Here is a 21,278-nt window from a genome sequence, read left to right as displayed (position 1 = left end):
ATCATTCTTACATTAAACAATAAATGCAGTGCCTCGAGAAAGGAGTATAGGGTAAGACATACAGTTTGTACAGTTTGATAGATATTCACAGATACTGCTTTTGATGATTCAGGGAAACATATTATAAATCCATCAGTCCACTAACTATCCTGTGCAGTGGGGGTTAGCTATTGTCCCCTAACCACTCCCTCTGGATATTGTTAACTATTTAAAATCAATACAACATTTCCATTGCATATCATTGATTGATGATTCTTTTAGGGAGTGTCACATTGTTGGGCTCTGGTGGCATGCGGGAATTGATTTAGTGATGACTCTACTTCCCTAAAGGGCTTTTTTTTCACCATCTCTGCTCAGATGCATAATGGAAGTCATAGTTTTGGATGATAATTAATGTCAATATGTCTCTTTTTAATTGTAGTGTTATCTGAAAGGTTAGCCAGTGGTATTAATGCCTTCAAAACCAATGCAACATCTATCTATTATACAATATATTGTGCAACTGTTCTCTATTGCATCTGAATTGCTGATCTTTTCTTTAAAAGCATTTGGGTTGGATATCTTTAATTTCACGTTATAGATATTTTAGTTTGCACTTTCCCCTCGGAGCGTGTGTTGGTTTTTCCTCCCACAGTCCAAGGACATGCAGGTTAGGTTAATTGGCACCTCTAAATTGCCAGTAGGTGTGAATGTGAGCATGAATGGTTTTCCGTCTCGACGTGTTAGCCTGTGATTGACTGGTGTCCTGCCCTTTGTGTGTCCCCCATCTCACCCAATGTCAGCCAGGGTCGACTTGAGCCAAACAGATACAAAGCTTTGCCTTGTTAACCTATTGTTTCACGGAGTGTTTGTATGCTCATTTCAGTTCGGAAAAAGTTAAATGTGTCCTCTTGAGACATTCCCATTTACCCTTATTGACTTCCTGTAGTATTACCGTGTCTTGCCAGTGGCTCAAGTCGCCTGTAGCTATTTTGCCCTGTGGGAAACATTTTCTCTAGCGACTGTTGCCAATCTCAAACCCACCTCCATAACGGGTCGTGTGCTGTTTCCTCCCTTGCAGTCAGGTATGCGTTCAGCCCTTCTCTCCATGCTGCTCACCTAATTATGCCGGAGCCATGCGGCATGTCAGAGTGTATTCATCCTGCTGCCGCCAAGCCTCTTCCCCGCCTGTACTCTTTAATTGGTCTTCATTATAAAGGTATATTGGTGGAAAACAGCGTACAGGTGGCTTTACTTTTCTCTTGTTTTTATGTTGAATGCAGACATAGTTGATAGTGTGTGTTAACAATAATGATGCTGGTGCAATTATGCGGAGGAAGCTGCTCATTTGTTTTATTCTTGTGACACACCCTTACACACTCAAACACATACTCTTTGTCTCTCACACACACACATTCACATTCACTGAAGTGTCTGCATTTCCTGCTGCTGCAACTTCTTGTCAGCAGCAGAGAGAAGAAGATGCGTAGCTTGACTAATATCACTCATTTATATTAGAACAGCCTTTTTTTTGGCATAAAATCAAATAAATCCAAATGTGTGGGGGTGTGAAATTAAACATAAGCTGCGTCTAATGGTTTGATTTGTGAATAATCTGCAGATCTCATTACTAGATTAGTTGTTTTGTTTATTTAATTGTCTATTGTATGTGCACACACATTGTAATGGAGCATGTTTTGACAAAACCGTCTTATATTCTGACAAAGTACAGCAACAAATGTATTTAACCAAGCAGCTGGAGCCAAAAATGGTGTGTCATGTTGCCTGAAATATCACACAATTAATATTTGGTTTGTTTCAAACATCAACAAGTTTATTTTATCCACTTGATGCCGTCTGCTGATGGATCACACTTACTGAAATGTTAGTCATTTACACTCTTGAATAAGACAGTTAAGCAATTATTTATACTATTTAAATGCAATACATTAATATATAAAGTACTTATAGGAAACATATTCAAAATCCAGGCATATCTGTAGCAATAACCTGCACCTGAGGATTCTTTATTTTATTTTTGTGCTGTGCTTGCTCTGACCACATCCTGGCAGAGTGAGCGATAAGCAGCGTGGTGAAAGATTCAGAGGATTTATCTGTAGCAGTGCTGAGTGCAGCGCTGATAAAGGGGTTAACACAGATGACTTGTTTTGACAGTAAATGAACAGAGGAGGTGGAAATGTGTTAACAGCATTATGCAAAACAGGGAGGAAAAAAATGCATTTAATCAGGAGTTGATTCTAACGCGGTGCCAAAAGTGTATTCATAATTACATCTTGGGATTCTAAAGTATCGCCAAAAACAATTAAAATATCTAAACACATGATTGCTGCAATTATGAGGATTGTTCATTTGTCATTGATGGGGCTGCAACGATTAGTAGGCTAAATAATAAGTTAATTATTTAATCTTTTAAGTACTTACAAAATGGTAGAAAAGCCTCTCAAATTGATTTGATAATGAATATAATATGTATTTGCAGCAATAATCGCAGAACTGTAATCTGTGAATAGTATTCATTTCTGTACTTAGAATATTCATAAATAATTAAGTATTGTTGTTTGTATGTTAAATAACTACAGAAGGAAATGCATGCATGGACCCATGTAAACGAGACGCATTGTTCTGGTATATTACGGCATTCCTACAAGGTGTTGTTGGCCCTTTGCTGTTACTTTCTAAAAAATAAGTTTTGAGAGCTCTTGGAGAGCAGATGGCCAACATGGGGAGGGTCTGTTTGTCCAATCTATCAGCTGCTGAGTTCTCTCTGAGAAAATAACATACTTAAGCAGCAGAGCAGAGAGACATTGATCAGGTCACTACCCTCAGATATTGATCCTGCTTTTCTTTTCTGGCTTGAATCAGAAGTCTTTGTTTAGAAACACAAGACACAGAGGTAATCATAATCATACGTTTCACAATTTGTCATCAAAGGTAACTCCAACTTCAATAATTACTTTACTTTATTCCATTCTTTTTAAAAGTGGTTTTACAGAGTAGTAACTTTTAGATTGTTGGTGCTTTGAAAAACAAAAGGTACTGCTTTTAATCCACACGTACATGTAGGAGAGTGTGTGTAATGGCCAGGGAAACTAACATTAACTAAAACATTTGGAAATTGTGTAATTGGACTGACCTTTAGGAGAGCATACTGACTTTACCAGACAGTATATCCGTAGAGAGCCACTTATGAGTCTGAACGTGTGAACTCGTTGGGTAGCAGCTATATATACCCTTTTATATTTATGGCATACGTTTGTTTTCTCCCTATTTCAATTACGACAACACAGCTTGACCTTTTGTCCTATATCTGTCGTATTACTAGAAATACGTCATTTGTAAAGCTCAATGTCTTTAGGGAAATGTCAGCAACGGTTAAGGATATAGATGATAATGTATCATTATTGAGCAACAGGACAGTGAGTGTATGAATCCAAAGGTTCATTTTGATCATCTTAGCTGTTGTAGTGGGGTTTTCTTTTAAGAATACTTAGCAGCTCCTTAGTCCATTGTTTTTATTTATGTGACTTATGTCGTCCGAACACTTTCCTCATCTGATAATTAGAAGAAAAACAGAACACCTTGACCAAACAAACCGAGGGTATTTGTATAGAACCATTTCTCATTGGGTTAACAAAAAGAAACCTTAGTTTCAATATGAATACCATTAATTCATTAATTAGAGGTCCATTCCAGAAGTCAATAGTCCAATGTAAGAAACCCACTAAATTACATCAAATATTTTATTGGGTTTATCACATTGGCATGAAGGAATGTTTGACAGTGATTGAAACCTAACGCTAACTGCATAGTGTTACCTTTAAGAACGTGTTCCAGAAGTATGGAGAGAGGTGTTTAAATAATATGTGCTGAAAACCCAAACAACACCAAACATCGAGGCAATAGTTCATTTACATTCAATGAGGTTTCCAGGCCTGGCGAATGATGGTGGAGAAACCCTCATTTAACATTACCTTACACATAGTGTGCGTTTCTGCCTCAAACCTGATACCAAACCTACATTTGCGCTCTCCACTTTTAATGTAAAACTCACTCTGACATTTATTTAAAATCCAATTTAGCCCAGGTGCTAGGGGGATATCAAGTCTTGATGGAGTTTTGTGTCACCTCTCTAATGAAGGAACCAATGCAAGGACTTGGAGGCTGATGAATATGAGCAGATGTCAGAGAGCGATTTGACACATATTCCATCAATTTCGCAATGTACCTGCAAGGAAATAAAATATATGAATAACTCATTCGGTAAACAGAGCAGCTCATATAGCACCACAAAATTGCATTAAACTGGAAGCTAAATCATTGTGTGTGTGTGTGTGTGTGTATGAGTGTGTGTGTGTGTGTGTTGTATTTGTGTGTGATACATATGTGAGTTATTTGGATTGAATATGTCATTTGGACAGTTTGAATTAAAGAAAAGCACACACTCCGGATTCTGCAGAATATCCAATTTTAAATATTTTCTGGCAAGGTTTCGACAATTTTTGCCCTCGAAAGATTTAAAGTAACTACCAATTACTGTCTTAAAAAAAATCAAAGTAGAAGATAAATATCAGGTGTGTGAAAGGCAAATTAAATGAGCCCATATGATTCCGCTGGTAGAAAAGGCCAAAGTTTGACAGAAAGGCAAAACAGTATAAAGGTCTTATCTTGATGACCTGCTTAGACTGATAAAGCAAAATATTGGCATTTTAATAAAAATGCTTCCTGACATTTCTGTCATTTTCTAATTCTTTTCTGTCAAGGTGACCTTTTCTTAGCCTCTACTGTGAGCATTTCTCCATGCTCACATTATCAAGATGCTTTGGTCTTCTTGTACTTGTCCAGTGGGAGTAGGTGATGTGTTATAGTATTTTAGACGTTTATTAAAGCTATGCACTCTAAAGCATTCAAGAAATAAGATGTGCTTTGAAAGACTTGTTTATTTCCTTAAGGTCACATACTTTGCTGTTCGTCAGAGACAGCATTGGTTTATGCTCGGTCGAAACTCATTCATCTGTCTATCACTCTCAAATTAATCTGCGGCACGACCTTTACAGCCATCATTTATCATGTGACTGATAAAGACATACAGGCTGTTAGCGTAAATACCCTGCATGCATCTCTGCACGTGTTGATGCGTCATGTTGTTACATTATTGTAAATCAAAAAGCAGCAGAATATAGAAGTCTGTGCCATAGCTTAAAAACTTTCTTTCATTAATGAGACATTGAATATTTGTCAGCTTCTTTCCAGACACGTCAACGCACAATGCACCACGCTGCTTGAAAGCCAATTTAATTAGCCAAGCCTCTCACAACAGACATCTTAAGACCTAATAAGACGTCAAACAATTCTGTCACATTGTCCCAAGGAAATCAGCCGCATTGTGTCTGAATGTTTATTGGCAACCTTTAGCGAAGTCACTGGGCTTTATCCTCAGAGTTTCAAGCACTATCTTTTTGGCACAGTTACTCCAATCTCGAGCATGTTCATTTCCACATGACTTCATGAGCAGCAAGTCAATTGGCGCTAGTAACAAGTGAGCTTATTTTCATACATTAGCAGACCACTATCCACCAGTCCTCTGCTCATGTGTTGGTGGGGGGTTAGAAACTGAATGTTCTGAGAGGCAGTCACCAAATTAATCTTACCAAATCCACTTCATTGGCACAAAAGGTCATTCAACATTTATTTGTAAGGTTTAATTGTATCACACACCCTGTCCTTTCTGTGGTCCCATCAGCCTTAGCTGTTCTTCGTGTAAAAAGCTAATATTAGCACAGCAATTTACCAACTCATTGTCCTATTGAGTTGTTCATTACTTCATTGGATTTGTAAAGAAAATATAAGATGCACCATTGTTATATTTTCACCTGAACAGTGAAGCATTACTTGCTCTACACTTTTAGTATGTTGACGTGTTTTCATCTGAAGTTTTATGTCCTAGGATATTTTGAAAGTTAACTTGAGCATGAGTTCTGGGATGTCACACAGAGTGACCTTTCCATTCACCTCCTGTCTAGTTGGATGACACAAAGATTGACGTGTTTCCCGGGTATGGATGCTTGTTTGTCTAGAGAAAGACACCAATTTGTATGTTGTCTAGAAGCACATGCTGAGGTCTGTAGATAATGTCAAGAGAAACTCTTTGATACAGGTGTAATGGCTTGGTAGTCCAGTACATGATGAGGTATATTTCTCGTACCATGTTGAAAGTGAACTTTTCTGGTCTAGATTCAACAATTTCTTATAATGTTTAGTTATATAGTCCGAACCACCTTGTTTTGAGCCTTAACCACAATGTTGGTTTACATTCATTCAGGTTTTAAAACTCTTACCAATATTGCATCTACATGGTAAACATGACCTATGAGCTAAATGATATTGTCCAATTGTGATCAATAGGTTAAATGTTTACTCCTAATAACTTTAGAAATAGTAATGTAATTGCTGCGTAACCTTTCTAAGAATAAAACTATTGTTTTGGTTTAGTTTTTTCAGAAACAAATTGACATTTATTACAATAAAATATGTGCCAGCAGTCATATGAATACATTGGTTACAGGTTTGTGTGAAATGCCCATTTTTAAATAATCAAATTTGAACGTCTCCAGTGTTTTTCATACTTCAATATCATTGAGAATATGGCTGTGTCACTCTCTTTGCTCTCACTAGGCTCTGGTTTTTATAATTGCCTGCTACTTATTCTAAGGCCAGAGGCTGGATGGAGCTGTATGTTAATTGTACGAGCCTCCAGACATAGCACTCAGCAGTCACTGCCAATGTGGCAAAACTAATAATCTGAGGTCTCAGGATTTCTAGAATAAAGTTAGCAGATGACCTTAAAGCTGTCATTTGTTTCCTCTAGCTCTCTCCAATGTGCAATTCAAGCGATGAGAATGGAACAAAAAATCTAAAATCAATGGTCAATTGTTAGGAGGAAGCTGGACAAACTCCACTCAATAAGTCATGCTTTACTCAACAGAATAAATAATACATCATATTGCATTATTGAAACTATCCAATCATATTAAGCAATAACAAAGAGAGCAAGGGAACAGGTGAGTGGGAGGCACCTCAATTTCATCCTGTAAATAAGGGTGAGCTGGCCAGCTGCGCCCTGCGAGTGGAACATGAAGACTGACAGCTGACAGAGAATCACCCACTGTCAGAGACACGGTGACCTCTGGTGTCTGCCGAGTATTTTCAGGAATGGAAACGGGGGCGGTGGTGGCGGCAAGGTCAGATCCAACTTGTTTTAATTTATTAATTTAATTTTAATTCTCTGAGATGCAAGTGAACCTATACCTTTATTTTTATGACCTCTGCACAATAACCTGCATTGACAAATCACACACCACAAAGAGCAGCAGCATTTGAGCAAGGAATATTGGTCTACGTTTCCCTTTTGCATAAAAACAATCCTAATCTTTTGGGTCAATAAGGATGCAATTTTTACCATTCTTAACCATTTTGACAAAACCCCCTAGAAAGGCCTCCCTTTGGAAGTATATTATTTGGCGTCCCCTTTTTTATAATTTTTGGGGATTGTTTAATCACTTGAAGAGAACACATTATCAGGGCTAATGACCCTTTCTTTTTTGTAACTCTTACCCTATGTTTCCCTAAAAAAATAACTGTTGGTGTTGTTTAATTGGCCATACTTGATGTGAAACACGAAGGCAGCTGGGACTTTAGATCGTTTGATTGTAATTATCACATTTTTTAGAAAGTCATCTCTTTAGCTATCCATCCATTACCTTTATCATTGAGCTTCCGTCTGCAGAGCTTAAGCACTGCCAACACTTCCTTTAGATTTTGCATCTTGCTCTTGCAAACAGACATTTTTCCTTTGCCGTGCAGCGAAGAGCATTAACATCACCTGGAGTCAGGCTGAAGTATATCGCTGTCACGCAGAATACCTGATAGCCCAATTGTCTTTTTTCAATGCCCCCACTAGAGTGAGATAGAATTTTCTGAACTGGCAATTGTGAGTGATCATGTCCAGAAGCAAATCACCATCATTTGTCATATTCAACTGAGAACATATCGGCAAAAAACACCTTTATTCTGCATACTTTCACAGTGCACTGGATCACAGCTCTGGAATATGTGAACACTGTTGGTATGAAAGGATGATTTACCACCGCCGTTTTAAGTTATTGTCAAGACATTAAAAATAGATTATTGGGAATGTGGTTTGAATTAAGAGTGTGCTGTGCTGCTTTGTGATTTGTGGTGTCAAAACCATTATTGTTTCATTTATTTTACTATTAAAACTTGAGTTACCAGCAGTGAAGTTGTATCCTGAAATCCATTTTGGTATTTTCAAAAGCTGCTCTTCGAAAGTATGTGAAAATTGAAAATTGTTGAAATTTTGCAGTTAAAACATGTTTCATTTCGTGCCCTGCTTGTCATTTATCTATTTTAAAAAGTGGTAGCCACCATCTCTCAACCTTTTTCCAATATTGGACCATTGTGCTCAGGAAGAAATGTAATACTATACACACCTAAGTTCCTTTTATTTGTCTCATTGATATGATAAACCATTAAGCCAAAGTATTGCAGTGAGCTTAATATGCAATTGTGCAATAATCATGACAGGCATTGTGTGATGACTGTTGAATTTAAATACATAGCACACTGCTTGGGAAGTGCTCGGATGAAATTATGTGAGTAGGCTAATCTTTAGAGGTCCCCTAATATGCAAAATACACTTTTTGATGTCTTTTATACATAGATATGTGTCCCCGGTGTGTAAGGAGACACACTCTCTCTTTTCCTCCTTACCCACACCTCTAAAAACGGGGGTACAAACGAGCTGATCCAGATTTGCTGCCGATATGACGTCATAACCAAAATGTGTGCTGGCTTTACATTGAACTCCTGGCAACGTCCCGCCGATTTGACACGTCCCAACCTCTCGTCTGCAATATACAGTCGCGAGCTGAATCCCCTCCGCAGCACCTCTGTGTCTCTGTGTACTCAGCAGGATGTCTCCAGGAGGGACTCAGAGTTGTTGTAAATATAATACGTATAATGTCTCTGTTCTAGTGGTAAACACTGAGAAGTGTTTCAGAAATAATGCTTGATGTGGATTTGAACATAATATGGCGTTTAGCTGAGTTTCTCCGTTAGAGACTTCTCTCTTCAGAGGAGAGATCATGATGCTCCAAAGGGGCGTGGCCAGCTTCAGCTCCAAAGGGGCGTGGCCAGCTTCAGCTCCAAAGGGTTGTGGTCAGCTTCAGCTCCAAAGGGGCGTGGCCAGCTTCAGCTCAGCTCACATTTAAAGCGACAGTCACAGAATCAGCACTTCAGGAACAGGGCTGAAATAGAGGGTTGTGGGTCATGCTACAATGGGTGATCTGTTTGGTATTTTGAGCAAAACACTTCACAGACATGTTTTGTATAGATATTGCTCCACAATATATTGTTCAAATATAGCATGATAGGAGACCTTTAATATTGACTGAAATAACACTGTAGCTTGATATCAAAGAGCCAATACTATAACAAGTCAATATGTCTAGATTTATCTCATAACTATCAAATTAGGTTTGAGCTTCTAACAAATGTGGTATTTACTTTTCATTCTGATGTAGGCTGGTTCAAGTAAACTCAGCCATGTGTTTTATAACGTCTGTGAGCTGATTTATTTGAGCATATTTCACCGCTTCCCCTGAATATATCCAGATCCTGCATAACTTAGCCGTCCTCCATGAGTTGTTTTTTATCCTTAACAGAGAAATTGTGTCTAAAAACTCCCAGGCTGGACCACCTGAACTAATAAGCGGATATTTGAATCGTGTGGTTTTTTTTAACAGTTACTGTTGCACTTCATTGTTTTCATTAGTAAAACTCATCACAACCAATCCCACAGCGATATATCAAGGCAAAAACATGTAGTTTACCATCTCCAGCTTTCATTTTAATTTAGGTGTAATAGTTTCCAGAAATGGATCTGCGTGCCTCAATCACAGCTTGCCCTGAAGGTCATTTTCATAAGGCTGGTAAGTTCTGGTTTCATTTTTTGATTTAAATTGAAAGTAAACATTGTGTTGGCTAAATTAAAACAACAGGTAATTCTAAACCAATCTGTAAAACCTGCAGTGCAAAGCCTGAATCACAACATTACTGTTTGGAATATGTTAAATTAAACTGAAACATATTCTGACATTGTGTGTGCAGCACAATAACTCTACTGGTGGGGTTTTTTGTCTTCATATTGGTTGCCTGGTTACCTTGTTTCTGTTACACACTGATTAGGTGCTTCTTAGGAACATCAAACGGCACCCACTTTGAACTATTTCGCCCACTTTATTGTATTTAATGCATTTATGACAATATTGTTTTTAGATTTTGAGCTTAAAACCTGCACAGATCGACAAATTTAAGGGGAATTAACTGAGTTCGGAGGAGATGATCACATTTAGAAACACAGCACAGCTTGAGACAATACAAGAACAAGTGTTGAAAATGGGGTTATGTTCATCACGGTGGATTATTTCACGCACAATGTTTGACACACATATTAAAGGGAGTCTTGACGTAAGCATGTCTGAGGACTAACGAAGCAAAACATTGTGTTAATCCTCACAGAAACAGACTCAACACACACTTCCTGCCCACATATAAAAAAAATACAATCGCACTATATCAGATTATAGATTCAGAGAAGGTTCAAAACCAAGTACGAGACAAGAGGAATAGAGAGAGAGTAAATGTCAGCTTAGGTGACTCAGGGTATTTTTTGCTTTCTTCAGGATATCTGTCCCTTTTTTGAGCCATTGTACTCTCTGAGTGCTGCCTCATAAGGCTGCTGACTGAGAAGGACACAGACAGCAGACAGCTGTATAAATGGGTTACAGTGTGTGCACAGCTGCATGCTCAACTCCAAAAATACAAATCCCTGAGTCAAACGTTTTGAGAGCCATAAAAACAGCGAGTGTGCAGGCTTGGGGAATAATGGATTACAAGTAAAGGGGATTACGTGATCAGGATACAGAAACAAATGTAACTGTATTCCCTTACAGTTACATACAAAAAACCATAATCAGATCACTGTTACAGTTTGGTTTTTAACGCAGCTTGTGAACAAGAAACACCAAAACTATCTTTGCTTTATTTATGTGCTAGGTTAAAACAGCATTTAAGAACTATATCTATATGCCTATCCTGTAACTTGAGTTAGCCTTCTTTTTTCTTCAAACTACTTTTTTTAAGTAACTCTCCTAACCTGTCTAGTCTGTTCACACGTACCAATTAGCCACATTAGCTTGTACTCTTATTTTAGCAATATAATTTCTAAATATGTAAGTCATTTCAATTGATTGTAACCAAACATTAACTCATGTTTAACTTATATAAACAGCATTAAGAGTAATATCTGCACTCATTGTTCTGCATAGGCTATGTCTGATATGTTTGGAGACATTTTGCTTGATTAATAATGTCTGGCCAGTTTTATAATTGTTTTGTGTTTTTGTCTCAATATAATTGCTGTATTTCACTAAAGCACGTTGTCATCGTGGTCTTGGATTGTAAGACTGCCTGCGTATGGAAAGCATCTCAAAGTTTTAAGTAAAAATTGAATAAGGATGTTTGAGTTATAATCTACCTGTGACCCTAGAAAGAAAAAGGGAGCCGTACATGTCTTGCAATAATTAAATTAATAGTTACCATTGCAGGGAGAACTATCTGCATTTTTGATTAAAAGCACAGTAAAATGTCAAACACATTGTAATGAATGGGAGTCAGTATAGACACATACAGTACAGCATAAAGGATATATATATATATACAGTAGTGCCTGGGGGAGGCTTAGGTCGTTAGGGTTCAGTCATGCACAGGATGGATTGCTCACGACCATACATCTAACCTGAAGTGGCACTCTATGTTTGAAATGTGAAATATTGATCCAGGCTTAGCCCCGATGCATTCAATGGGCTAAGGGGGAGGTAATCAAACACCATTGTGTTGGAAAATTTGTATCCTATAAACGTTCTGAAACTTTAAAGAAAGAAACATCTTTACCTTAAAACATCACTGAATCTGTGTTTGTCCCTGTTTGTTTGGGGAGTTTCCGCTTATACCTAAACAGGAATAGGACATAGGGTGAAGCGAGTTTATTATTTGTGATATGTGGCTTTATAAATAAAACTGACTTTTGCTCATGAAGGGAACACAAAGGGCCACAGGATACTCCTCATGTGTCTTTTTAGCATCAGCAGTCATTATTCACAATTTCCCGCACCATTGATTTTTTTTTAAAAACACAATATAAACATCCTAAATTAAAACTCGAGGCAGTCGCTCAATAGAGCTACTGCTGTTGCTCTGATAGTTATTAGATCAATGTTTTCCTTCCTGCAAGGAATTACAATGCTGACTCAATACACCAAACGGCTAGGCGGCAGCATGTTATGCAACTGAATATGTGATGTCTTTTTCCCTTTTGTTCCAAAGCATGCTGTCAATTCAATTGTATGTTTTACTGAGAAGTTATCTGAAAAAAATGCATGGCGATATATACGGTATATTTATATCTTATACATCTCTTGTCTGTAGCAGGTTTTGTTACAATATAGTCCTTCCTTTTCGGAACTCGACTAGATTCTACTTCCCACAATTCAAAGTGTTTTTGAGGTAGAGCTGGAATAAAACACTTGAAAATGTACTAAGCTGATCATTTCAGCTTTTGTTTGGGGATATTAAATGAAATATCTCCGTCTATTTAAACAAGCAAGTGTACTATTTTAATAGAAAGCCCTTGTTGAGGTAACCGATGATGACTCAGTAGTCAGACTTTCCCTCAAAGTCGAAGGCGCAGTGGCAAGCGTGTCCTTCAATGGCTCATGTCCTTGAGAGAGACACAGTAACATAAAACCACTTGATTAGATTGCAAAAATGGGACATTTGAAGCTTCAAATGAAACCAGGGATAGAATATTAAAGTGCAATTCAGTTTTTACCTTTGTTTTTGTTCTGATCATAGTGCTGCATTTCATTGTAGTATATCAGTATGTTGCCCACTGCTGCAACATGTAGGTGTTCATTGTTTCCCATCACAGTGCAAGGATTTAAACTCACGTGTGATCACTCCCTACACAAAGGGTGTGATCACACAGCACATGTGTGGATTCATGTATTTTATGAGGTGTTGATCAGTATTTTAGATGAACAACGGGTTGAATTACTATCTGTTGTTAAAGCAGACGATGTAACGAAAAGCTCCTCGGCTCCGTTAGCTCGACTAAGACCAACAACCAAGATCAACTATTTGAATTCCAAATGTATTTAATAAGCAACACTTTGATAACATGTTTGCTGATTGAAATTAAAAGTTGACATTGTGTAAATGGTGTGCTGGGTAAAAAATGTTAAATTCAAGTTTAATCTCAGAGTTGTTCACAACTGGTTTGCCTGCAGTGAATCACAATGAGAGGAGAAACTGATCTAACTTGTGCCTAAGGACCATTTCCCGGATTCTGTCCATCTTCCAATTATTGAACGACCTTCTCCTGAGCCACAGAAATAACTATCATTAAAATAAAACTATAATATAAAACTTTCTTCAGATGTTCTTGTGTGAATCGTAGAGATGATTAATAACTGCCATATAACTTTTCAATTACAATTCAACAGGGCTAGCAATAAATATAACCTTTACACTCAGGTTGGTGGCATGGCTCGGACAAAGGTAACTGCCTTTGTGTTCACATCATGGGACGCTAGAACAAGGAAGTGTGCATGGGCTTCTTGACAGAAGGAACTTACAGAGAATGAACATAAAGCATATTAGATGGGCTGTTTGCCCTGAGCTTGAGCTAAATCCTGACCCAACTGTAGACTGATCATTTATTTATTGACGTTGTAAGTTTGTATCTTGTCATGCCACATTTTGGCACCGTTACAAAGGGGAGGAAGGTGCTACAAAGCTAAAATTAAGCAGTGTCTCAACAACTATGACGCTCGCTCCCATGCATAGTGCCAATCCCCTCTCAACTTGGCAGGCTCTTCCTCTCGGGTTGCCTCTGGTAAGATCCTGTGAGCCAAGAAGAATAAACACAAAAATGGTATACTAGAGGCACTGCTGTATCTGTATATTGCTGAGATTCCTGGCTGACTTTGACAAACTGATTAGAAAGCGGACTGGTAACACAAGACTAATGTTTGTAATTATCATCAACTTGGCTTATCTCCCAAGGTGAATTTTGTTGTGTCACCAGCGTGAACTATCAGTTTATTCCAGCCCAGTCTTTGTCAAAGCATGCTGTCTCGCTTACTCTTCATGTGCAGGAGCCTTGGGCTTCAAGTTAAGCTCAGGAAGCAAAATCATATAAATTGTTAATAAAAATGCTATTCCTGAAATATATGTTTCATAAAAGGATCTTGATCCAGGCGATTTACCTTGCTTTTAGGCAACAGGCTGTGTGGTTGCAGGAATGTTGAAGAAACACTGTTTTCGTCACCATTAAGTCCCTGATGTATGCTTTCTAAAAAAGAACATTTTCCTATTCCTAGCAGAGGCGAGCTAAGTCAATATTTCACTCTATTCATGCTTAGGCAAACACAATATTTCCAGACACCACTGAATTTCAATCGCTGATGCACGACTCCAGTGAAAATAGGTATAACCCCAATTGTATCTTTATTTCACTGGTGTTCATAGCATTTGGAAATCAATTGTAATGTTCCCTTGTAAGGTCATTTCCTGGTCTGCCGCAGTGTTGTACCATATACAACTTTTTTAGATAAAATTCCACCTATAAAATTATTTTTGTATTATGTTGTTATTTATTGTTTACCTAGCCATTAGCCTACACGCGATTGAATGCAGCCACCCACACACTAAACAAATAAATATCCCAAACAATAAATCCTTACACGTTTGGTGACCCTATGACTTTTGAGCTTATGTTATCCTTATTACTCATCTAATAACATATCAGATAATCACGGTCATTTATTCTGATCTTCAGATTAAAGCTATTAGTTTCCATAAACCTCGATAGCAATGTTTACCCACAGGATGAATTGTAATAACTTTGGTAATCCTTAAACTTTTGATGTTGAGCCATATTTATTTGTGCATGACTTTGCCCACAATACCCACAAAACTAATTATATGCACATCAACCTCTGCTGTATTTTCTATCCAGTGCTAATTAACATGGTGAACATGCTGCTGTTTGGCAGGCAATTCTCACCACAGTGCCAGTTACCTCCTCACAGAGCCACTAGCTTGGTAGTGCTTTTTAATATGTTGTTTAAAAACACTGCTTTCTCATAACAGTTTGTGTTGTAACATCGTTTGCATGTCTGCTCTGATGACAATATAAATGCCTTATGAAAGCTAATTTAAAACGATTTAGCTAGGGATCCCTCATAGTCAGTTTTCCAAAGCATTGGATGACCTCTATCACAATAAAGCTGGGTGAGATTTTGTTTAGGGTATCATTTTAATTTGATAAAAACAAGTAGTTAAACATCAAGTAAGCCACCCGTCTGGGTTTGCTCACGATGGTAGATATAACCCTCGCTGTCTGACTTCCCCCTGCTGAGCCTCTCAGACTGAAACAGGAGCAGCTTGGTGTGGATATCCTGGGACCTGAAAGCTGTCAAGCATCCACCACCCACAGGACAGAGGTGTTATTAATGTAATATAACACATAAAGCAATAGGGGGGTTACCTTTTAACATCTCCTGTAAACTGCCTGGTGTGAATGCCTCTGTATGACAGACACATAGGCTCCCAGACATACGGTGGAATCGGTAAACCTACCGCATTAGGCTCTGGATGCTGTTTGTGTTCCCCTCTCTGGAGTTGGCAGGAGGAAATGAATGATTGATAGTTAGGTTCAATGTCTTTGTGCATTTTCCCAGAACACTACCTCCCATTCTGCCATGTGCAATGACCCCACTGACTCCGTCTTTGAAAAGTATATCTATATTTATTCATTCATTTATTTATTTCCGCGTCTTAGAAATACAGCTTGGCTATTTCTTCACTTATTTGTCAGTATACTACCAAGCTCTTCCTTTCATCACTATGGAAGTGACAACTTTTTTTGTCAGTGTGATGCAGATGGTACATCTCATTTTAGCTCACAGAGTCTGTTGTTGGACATAAATAAGTCTTTGGTGTCACAACTACCAATTATATTTGTTAAGATGACAATTATTTGCTTCACTCTTTAATACGCAACAAAGTAATAACTCCATGATTTCACCTATCACTGAAATCCTTTTGATATCCCGTAACAATTGGTTTAATTAGCAGAATACAATTTATGAAAATAGGAACTGAAACAAAGACTGAGATATGTTTGTTCGTTGCTGACTCAATTCCATGTATCCATCCATACTGACACAGTGCGACGAGAATAGTGCATACACGTGTGTGCATGCAAACACAGAAAGGAAAGACCTTTTGACACTAGACAGGCAAAGGCAGACATGCTTTTCTGTGAAGGGTTGGACTGCTTCCCAAGGAGTGGTGGTTAAAATTGACGGTTGTCCATTCATATCATCTCAGTACTGTGGTAGCTGCAGAGGACTGTGAGACTAAGGGGCCAAGAGTTAACTGGCCAGCACCAGATCGATCTTGGGTCAAAGCAAAGGCAGCCAGCGTGCAAAGAGGTCAACTGACTGCTCGGTGCTCCTCCTTAACTTACTGATTTCTTCCTTAACCCCTTTGACTCAAAGACTTTTACCAGTTCCACTGTACTCTGTGCTCCTCAGAAGTCTATACAGAGTGCAGTTTGCTCAGTCAATATGTTGACATGCTTTTTAACCGTTTGCTCTTCTAAGGTGCATCATAATGGCTGTGCATATTCACTCTGAAACCTGAATATCCACCCTTGTCCACTTGCCATATCAGCTTTAGTCTCTTTGTGTGGGATTGTGCTGTTCTCTTTTATGTACAGTGATCTTGCGAAAGATTCATTGCCCTTGAATGGATGTGGAGTCAGTGGACAAGTAATGTCCATGGCATCACTCTGAGGGGTTGACTCCTCAAGGTGTTTCTGAATGCAGCTGTATTACAACTGTAGCCTTAGAAACCAGATTATGCAAAAGAGGACCATTCTCCTGTGAGCCAAAGTTGCATCCAAGTGCAAAATTATCCAAGCGTTGAGAGACAAACAAGACCGTACAGAGCGGGAGCAAAGGAGGGAGATGGGCGAGGAGGTTATGTAGATGTGAGCTAAGTATATCCACTGTTTACTGACCTAATGATGTGCAAACACCAACTTTATTCTACTCTGAAATCACAGATTCTGGTTTGATTAGGGAAATGATTTAGTGGAAAAAAGACATTTCCCTCACTGACTGCCTTGACTGAATGAGTCCATAGACGGAATTGTCTACTCAGTCCTATGAGTTCTCAGTTGTTTTCACTGATACTGTGTAATGAAGCTGCCAATATGTCTGCCGATACTTAATTTATCTAACTGCTATATGCCCAGCAGTTAAAATAATTATGTTGTTTCACTTTTTGGTAGTTTTCTTAACAGCAATCTGGCCAGTGTTGTTACTTACACTCTATTCATGCCTCTGAGTTTAGGCCATTGTTGTAGATGGATTAGCACATGCTTTAGGGTTTTCAATTTGAAATTCAGAGCTTCACTCAAGCAGCAAACAACTTGTCACTGTGTAAGAACGGAGTGGAGTCACATTCAGAGCAGGAATTCACAGTCCTTCTGTGTTTTCTGTGAGCCAAGCTTCTTTGTGAACGCAGCGAGACGTTCATGTGAGTCTGCTTGCCCTACTGTATGCAATAGAATAACAATTTGTCCAGACTAACAGGCAGAAGTGAATCACCCACCCTAACCCCAGTTAGCCAGGTTAACATGGTTTGCTATACCCTCACTGTTACTGTTATTGCTATTAGCACCATTAGCTGCTAGCCGCCGAGTCAGCCTTCACCATGGTGAGAGCTATGTGGCGGCAATCCCATTTGCTTTGAATTTAGAACATTTTTAAGAAGTAGTTTAACTGAGCGAAACATGTGAGCCTTCCAATGTTGTTACTCTCAGACGAATCAAGGCTAGCATGTTTCCCCCCCATTTCCAATTGTGTGCTATATGAAACTAGCCATCTCCTTGATGTAAGTTCATATTTAATGGACAGGTGCTAGAGGGGTATTGACTTTGTTTCTCTAACTCTTGCTTAGAACGTGAACAAGCATGGCTGATCAGTTAAGCATTGATGTTCTAAAAACCCTCTAAAACAATGTTTTATACATTGCAGTTTTCATGCATGAAACCCATCGACAACGTGTCAGTATCTTTATTTTAGAGGAGCAGTGTGTAGCATAAAGTGGAATTTTCGTGGTGTGGCTATATGCAACCAACTGAAAACCCCTCCCCTCACACTTAACCCTTCCAAGAGGTTTCTACGCCCATCAGTGTGTGGGCTTCTTTGCCAACTGTAGAAAAAATGTGCTTCGTGGAAGAAGACCTTCTCTCTATTGATATGAAGGGGTTCAAAACTCCAGTGAAAACCTCAATACTGGAATATATCCAAAAGGGTTTCCGAGTTTTTTACATTAATATTAGTGTCATCACTATGTGAACATACTGGTCATTTAGGGACTTCCAGCCCTGGTTGCAATACATGAAACAGTTTTCATTAGTTTGTTGGCGCAAAGAAATGCTGTGCACACTAAAAATAGGGAGGCTCCACTCGAATATCAAGGACTCAGCATTAACATACTCGCCCCCTGTAGACAAGTTACGTAAACAAGCCAAAAAGTATGCATTGTTTTGAAGTTTGTGGAACAGCTGTGGATGTGACAGATACAGTAGCCTGAATGCAGACAATGTAATTAAGCCTTTCATAAATCACTTTCCTATTCACATCATTTGTGTGCATTTGCTTATCAGGCATTTATCAAACTTAGCAGTTCACAGTTGTGGCAACTTTGATTTTTCTTCTTAAATATTGTCAGATTTGTTACAGTCTCTTGGCAGATGCTGAATGGCACAAAATAAAAGAAACAAACAGTGTAATGGCAGCTAGTGATCAAAGTAAATGAGTCATTAATAAGATGTAAGCCTTGTGCACTGTCTCTATTTTGTTCTCCGATGACAGGGTATGAAAGGAACTTTGAATATTTATCAGACTGTGTGTTAATTGATGTCACTATGAGAAATAATACCAGTTAGAAGTGAGAAACTACTCAAATGAGATTTAAGAAATCACAAAAGTACCCCAAAGGGCTTTCTTAACCTATACCGAATGCTTTTCATCTACAGTAGCGCCATCATCGAGCGGCAATTGTATTTTGTTTAAAATTATAATAAATAGTGTTATTTTTCCTATTTGACTTTGTGTTTAGAGATCATGAACAAAGAACAAAATATGCTAACACTGGCCCTGTAATACACATGCTTTACACTTCTTTTATTAGCAGCATGTTAGCAGTTAGCTCAAAACTTGCCTTTATGCAGCATCGCAAGCAGCTGGCTGTAGATTGTATTCAGCAGATTTAGGTTATTTTGAACATCTTCTTGTCAAGTTAAACAACCTCAGTGATATGCTGCCATGGGAATACAGTAAATGATCCATAATACAACACACTATGTTTACAGAATGCCTGATTTGACAGAAGTGTACCATATGTTCTTAGAATACAACAACAGAAAAGCCTTCAATTGTTTTATTTTTTCTAAATTCTAAAAGTGTTTCTCTAGCAAACTGCACAACCTACAAAACCTTCACAAGTGGACTATCATTTACTTCCACATGCTTCACACTATTCTCAGACTGCTGTTTTCCCCATTAGGGAGATGAATTCATTTGCGGATGATTTGCATAAACACCTGTCAGTGCTTTGTCTCCCACTGATACCTAATGAATTTCAAGCATTGTCTGTTCTCTGCTGTTCACTTCCCAGTCAGTCACAAGGTGTCCTTTCCTGACACTGGAGTGTAGATGTTCTCAGTCTGTCTTCTTAAAACTGCATTTGGCAGCTAAGGGGCCACTCATCCTCCACTTCATTTTATTTGATTCTCCCGCTAATGTGTGCCGAGTCTTTGTTACAACTCACAACAAATTGGTCTGATGGATCTATTGATATAACTCTGTCCATCTGAAAGCTGTCTTTCAACTTCAACTGGATGTTGAAAGCATCGTATTACTCGGGAAATAAAAGATAATGAATTATTTCTTTCTTTCTTTTACAGGAATTAATTATCTTTTAAATCACCCACATCCTGTCCCCTTTGACATATCATTTGCATTTCCATAGCCAAAATAAATGCACTCGGTTTTTATTGTTCCCAGCATATAACAAAAGTGCACCATGAGAGCAAGGATTGTGAGGTCTCAGCGGTGATGAGTTGGTTGCTGCCTCACACAGTTTGTTATAAATACTGCCTCCGACTGACTGGCTATAGGAGCCATGCATCACCTGGGCAGATAGGCCAGTAAAGCGATGATGCGTGTGTCCTTGGCATGGGGGGGTGAGACGGGGCTCATACCTTTTATCTCAGGCGAGCATCAGCAGAGAATAGCCATCACAGGGTCAGCCTTGAAGGACAACCATCAGTGGAATGCTCTGCTATCATAATTCATTTAGTAGACGCAGTGTAAGTGGCAGCAAGGCATTTGTACAATTTGTTAACCTGAATCTTATCGTTAATAACATTTCCTTAGAGGAAGTTGAAAGCTGCTTTGATTTCACAGTTGTATCAGTGGAGGAGATACAGAGGTAACCTAGCTCAAGAACAATGTTACAGAGGAGATGTCTTTTTTGTTCATATGTATATGCACTGCTGCTGGGTGTTATTGGCTGTTTTAGTGCTGACATCATGTATATTTGCAAGTTCTATTTCAGACATGATTAATTGAAAGAAATGGAAAAAGGCATGCAATGGGGTTTCTGTTCACCCTCCATTGCTCGACTACTTACCACATCTCGAGATGTTTCCGTTGAAAGTGTTGTTATTACAATAGTGATCTTATTTTACGTGGTGTTTTAGTGGAAGACTTGTTTACAAACGTGTTCCAAGATTCATTTTTTAGATGACTATTTGAATAATCTTTAAGTCGGAGTGTGATGAAGCACTTCATCCCCCTCCCAAGATCAGGCTAGTTACATTTGTCCATTTAATAACACATGTGTTTTAGCTAATGACATTTTCATTGCAAACCAACGACATTGACTTAGTTTAAACCACTCGACCTGATGCTGCATGCTCAGTAAACTTTGCTTAATTAAATTGTGAGAGGTTTACATTTTTGTCATTAATTATGTTCGGTAAACTTTAGTGTAGC

Source organism: Eleginops maclovinus, chromosome 21 (genome assembly GCF_036324505.1).
Source record: "Eleginops maclovinus isolate JMC-PN-2008 ecotype Puerto Natales chromosome 21, JC_Emac_rtc_rv5, whole genome shotgun sequence".
NCBI classification, from domain to species: Eukaryota; Metazoa; Chordata; class Actinopteri; order Perciformes; family Eleginopidae; genus Eleginops; species Eleginops maclovinus.
This window is presented reverse-complemented; position numbering follows the sequence as displayed.